Here is a 5,692-nt window from a genome sequence, read left to right as displayed (position 1 = left end):
TATATCTCCCACGTGTCGAGGCACGACTTAGAGGCATAATCGCATTGAAGGCATATGTCGCAAGTTAGGTAATCTTCACAACATCCCATGTAATATAGATAATAAAAGGGGAGATAACATAGTTGGCTTACACTCGCCACATCAATCAAGTACATAAATAACATTACATCATCCAAACATTCATGGCCCGACTACGGCGCCAAAATAAAAGATAACCCAACAAGCGACACGGTCCCGATCACCCCCAACTGGGCACCACTACTGATCATCAGGAAAAGAAACATAGTAACGTTGAGAGTCTTCGTCGAACTCCCACTTGAGCTCAAGCGCGTCTCCTGGAGCGGAATCATCGGGCCCTGCCTCTGGTGTAATAGTAATCTGTGAGCCACAGGGACTCAGCAATCTCGCACCCTCGCGATCAAGACTATTTAAGCTTATAGGTAAGGCAAGGTACAAATATATGTGGAGCTGCAACAAGCGACTAGCAAACTATGGTGGCTAACTTATTCGCAAAACAAAGCGAGAAGAGGAGGCAAAGCGCGAGCGAGAAACTAGAGAACAACCCACGCAAACATTACTCCAACACCGTGTCCACTTCCCGGACTCCGCCGAGAAGAGGCCATCACGGTAACACACTTAGTTGAATCATTTTAGTTAAGTTAAGGTTCAAGTTATCTACAACCGGACATTAACAAATTCCCATCTGCCCATAACCGCGGGCACGGCTTTCGAAAGTTTAAATCCCTGCAGGGGAGTCCCAACTTAGCCCATGACAAGCTCTCATGGTCAACGAAGGAATAGACCTCCTCCCAAGACGTTCCGATCAGACTCGGTATCTCAGTTCTTCAAGACACTTTGACAGGTTAAAACAAGACCAGCAACACCGTCCGAATGTGCCGACAAATCCCGACAGGAGCTGCACATATCTCGTTCTCAGGGCACACTCAGATGAGACATCCTACGAGTAAAACCAACCCTCAAGTTGCCCCGAGGTGGCCCCGCGGTCTACTCGGTCGGACCAACACTCAGAGGAGCACTGGCCCGGGGGGGTAAAATAAGATGACCCTCGGGCTCCGAAAACCCAAGGGAAAAGAGGCTAGGTGGCAAAAGGTAAAACCAAGGTTGGGCATTGCTGGAAAAGCTTTAATCAAGGCGAACTATCAAAGGGTTCCCATTATAACCCAACCGCGTAAGGAACGCAAAATCCGGGAACATAACACCGATATGACGGAAACTAGGGCGGCAAGAGTGGAACAAAACACTAGGGGAGAGGCCGAGCCTTCCATCCTTTACCAAGTATATAGATGCATTAAGATAACATGGTAATATAATGATATCCCAACAAGTAAATAAGTGTTCCAACAAGGAACGGCCTCCAATCTTCACCTGCAACTAGCAACGCTATAAGAGGGGCTGAGCAAAGCGGTAACATAGCCAATCAACGGTTTGCTAGGACAAGGTGGGTTAGAGGTTTGACATGGCAATTTGGGAGGCTTGAAAGCAAGTGGTAGGCATCGTAGCATTGTCATAGCAAAAGAGCGAGCAATCTAGCATAGCAAAGATAGTAGTGATTTCGAGGGTATGATCATCTTGCCTGCATAGTTGTCAGAGTTGGCTGGATCCTCGAAAGCAAACTCAACGGGCTCCTCGTTAGTGAACTCGTCTCCCGGCTCTACCCAAACAAGACAAACAAGCAACAAGGACACAAATCAACCACGTGCAACTCAAACAACAGGATGCAAAGATGGTATGCTATGCGGGATGCGATGCGGGATGCATATGCAAGATTTGACAAGGGATGCATGAATCTGGCCTCAACTTAGGAATCCAAGTGTGCTGCTGGAAAGGTGAGATGAAATCGCTTGAAAACGATATAAAGAACGCCGGAATCGGAGTTACGGTTTAGAAATGGCAAGCGATTCAAATATTACACCGGTCTGCGATTTACAGCAAGTAGCCATCTAAATGCAAAGAGATGTACATGCTACAGCACCCAAACATGACAAAAAAATAAATGGCAGGGATGCATTCATGATGCTTAACAAAAGTCTAGCACTGAGCTACGGCCAATTCATCCATTAACAGGTTCAAACAAGTATGGCAAAAATGCACATGACAAACAGATTTCAGACTTAGTGAAATTAACACTTGTCTGGAATTTCAGATCAGGTAGCACTCTTCGGAGCAACAAAACTATATGCTACAGGACCTGAACATGGAAAAGTAAAGCATGGCATGGAGCTACTCAAAGAGCTTAACAAAAGTCCCTTAGTAAGCTTGAGCCAAAAGGGATCAGAAAATACAATTGCAAGCATGTGAACATGGCAAAAACATAATCAGTTTTCAGACTTAGTGAAAACTGGCACATGCTGAAACATAACTCAAGTAGGCATGTTTACGAGCTCGATGCACTCACTACGGTGCAAGTCATGATAAGCTAAGCATACATCCATCCAGAATACACAAAATGCAAGCTATACATGGCAAGAACAATAGCATATCATGCACGGATCAACTACAACATCCTCGGCAAAATTGCAAACAAGTTGACAATCTGCCCAGATTCACAAAGTAGCAAAAGTAGAGCTCGATTGACTCAAGCTAGGGTGCTCCATAATTACAAACAAAGACATGGATGGATAGAGCACTACAAGGTTAATAAAACATCCTTACTGATCATCCTCAAAAGAGGCACAGATCACTAGGAAACAACATGAACATATGGTCATATGAGATAAACAGCTCAAGGACTTAGTAGAATTGCTAAGTCCCTAAAAACAGAATTACCAAGTGTACCACTTTGCAAGCTCGTGCTAGTCACCACACCCAACACAAAAATACATGGGTTGCACCTGTGGAAAGATGACAAAACCCTTAACAAAACATATGTAGAACTCATGGGCATATTATGCACACAATAATCATGGCAAAAATGACAAATATCTAAATGGAGCAGCAGATCTGACAATTATCTCAAGTAGCCCTCTTCTAACAGCATTTCGGGCATCAAGATGAACTCCAATGAAAATGATGCAATGGAATGAAATGATGTACTCTCTGAGATGAACATTCTGATATGCTATATGCCAAAAACGGAGCTACGGATGCAAAGTTACGAGGCTATGAACATGAGCAAAAAAATTAGGGACTTAGGGGAAAAAACGGGGTCAACCCTAATATTTTCAGATCGGGGGCACGCGGAACGAGGTTCGACGCCATCCTCGCCGGAGTAGGAGGGAGAGGCCGGCCGGGACTTGCCGGAGATGGGGAGGAGCGGGGTCGGCGCGGCGTTTGGCGGCGACGGACGAGGGCGGCGGAGTGGCGGCGGACTCCGGGCGGCGAGGCGTGGCTCCGGCCGGCCGGCGTCGAGCGGCGCGCGGCGGCTCCGTTCGCTGGAGCGGAAGAAGGCGGCGGCGGGGTCGGGCGCGGTGCGCCGCGGGAGGCAACGGGCCTCGGGGGCCCTCCCTGGGCCTCCCGGGCCGGTGATGTGGGGCGAGGCGGCGAGCGAGTGAGGAGGTGACACGTGGCGGCGGCGAGGTCGATCCGGATGTGTCCGTCGGTGGCAGACTTGTCCGGTGGCGCGCGATGATGACTGGATCTAGGGTTTTCGGGGGGAAGGAGAAGGAGATTTTCGGGGGATCTTTAAATAGGCATAGGAGGAGCTAGGAGAGTCCAAATGAGGTGCGGTTTTCAGCCACGCGATCGTGATCGAACGCTCTCGATGATGGAGAGGGCTTAGGTGGGTTTTGGGCCAAATTGGAGGGATGTTGGGCTGCAACACACACGAGGCCTTTTTGGTCCATCGGTTAACCGTTGGAGTATCAAACGAAGTCCAAATGGCACGAAACTTGACAGGCGGTCTACCGGTAGTAAACCAAGGCCGCTTGGCAAGTCTCGGTCCAATCTGGAAATGTTTAATCCCCACACACGAAAGAAAGCTAGAAATGACCACCGGAGGAGAACGAAGTGCCGGAATGCAAAATGGACAACGGGGAAAATGCTCGAATGCATGAGACGAACACGTATGCAAATGCAATGCACATGATGACATGATATGAGATGCATGACAACGACAACAACACACGGAGACAAAGACCCGAACCTGAGAAAATATAATAACTTAAACGCCGGAAACGGCAAGAGTTGGAGTACAAATTGGGAAAGTTACATCCGGAGTGTTACAACACTCCACCATTACGAAAGGATCTCGTCCCGAGATCTAGGACTGAAAGAACGCCGGGTACTCAGAACGGAGGTGATCCTCGCGTTCCCAGGTAGCTCACGGTCAGAATGGTGTGACCACTTGACTTTGAGAAATTTTATTGACTTGTTGCGAGTCTTGCGTTCAGTCTCTTCGAGAATAGCAACTGGGTGCTCACGATAGGAGAGATCTTCTTGGAGCTCAATGTCCTCGAAGTTGACGGTGCGGTCAGGAGTCTTGAAGCACTTTCAGAGCTGAGAGACATGGAACACGTCGTGAACATTTGCAAAATTTGAAGGAAGCTCGAGTTGATAGGCGAGGTCGCCTCTCTTGCTGACAATCTTGGAAGGTCCCACGTATCTAGGGGCAAGCTTCCCTTTGATACCGAAGCGACGAGTACCTTTCATAGGAGAGACGCGGAGGTAAACATGATCTCCGATCTCGAAAGCCAAATCACGGTGCTTACTATCATAGTAGCTCTTCTGGCGGGATTGGGCTGCTTTGAGGTTATCTCGAATGACTTTGCACATTTCCTCTGCCTCTGTGATTAAGTCATTACCCAAAAGCTGACGTTCACCGGTTTCAGACCAGTTGAGAGGGGTACGGCACTTCCTTCCATACAGAATTTCAAATGGGGCCTTGCCCGAACTTGCTTGAGAACTGTTGTTGTAGGAGAATTCAGCATAAGGAAGACAATCCTCCCACTTCATGCCGAAGGAGATCACACAAGCCCTGAGCATATCTTCAAGAATCTGGTTGACACGCTCGACTTGACCGCTAGTTTGAGGATGGAAAGCTGTGCTGAAGCGGATGTTGGTGCCCATGGCCTTCTGAAAAGAATCCCAAAACTTTAAGGTAAAGATGCTACCACGGTCTGAAGATATCACTTGTGGAATGCCGTGCAGAGAGACAATTCGAGAGGTATAGAGTTCCGCCAATTGAGCTGCAGTGATCGACTCTTTGATAGGCAGAAAGTGAGCCACTTTAGTGAGTTTGTTGATGACAACGAATATAGCATCATTGCCACGCTAGGACTTTGGAAACCCAGTCACGAAGTCCATTTCAATGTGGTCAAACTTCCATTCTGGAATGGCAAGAGGTTGGAGGAGACCAGCTGGCATTTGGTGTTCTGCCTTCATTCTTCTGCAGACATCACATTCGTTCACGAATTGAGCAATCTCGTGCTTCATTCGAGTCCACCAATAAGCTTGTTTGAGGTCCTGATACATCTTCGTGCTCCCAGGGTGGATGGAGAGGAGAGAATTGTGAGCCTCGTTCATGATCACTTTACGGAGGTCACCTTTGGGTACAACAATACGATCCTCAAAGAAGAGAGTATCCTTGTCATCAAGGCGGTAGCACTTGTACTTGGGTTGACTCTTCGCAATCCCAATCTTCACCTTTTTCACCATAGCATCAAGAAGCTGGGCTTGGCGAATCTGGTCTTCCAAGGTAGGAGAGACTTGAAGGTTGGCGAGGAAACCTTGAGGA

Source organism: Triticum urartu, chromosome 3 (assembly GCF_003073215.2).
Source record: "Triticum urartu cultivar G1812 chromosome 3, Tu2.1, whole genome shotgun sequence".
Lineage (NCBI taxonomy): Eukaryota > Viridiplantae > Streptophyta > Magnoliopsida > Poales > Poaceae > Triticum > Triticum urartu.
Note: the sequence above shows the minus strand (reverse complement) of the source record.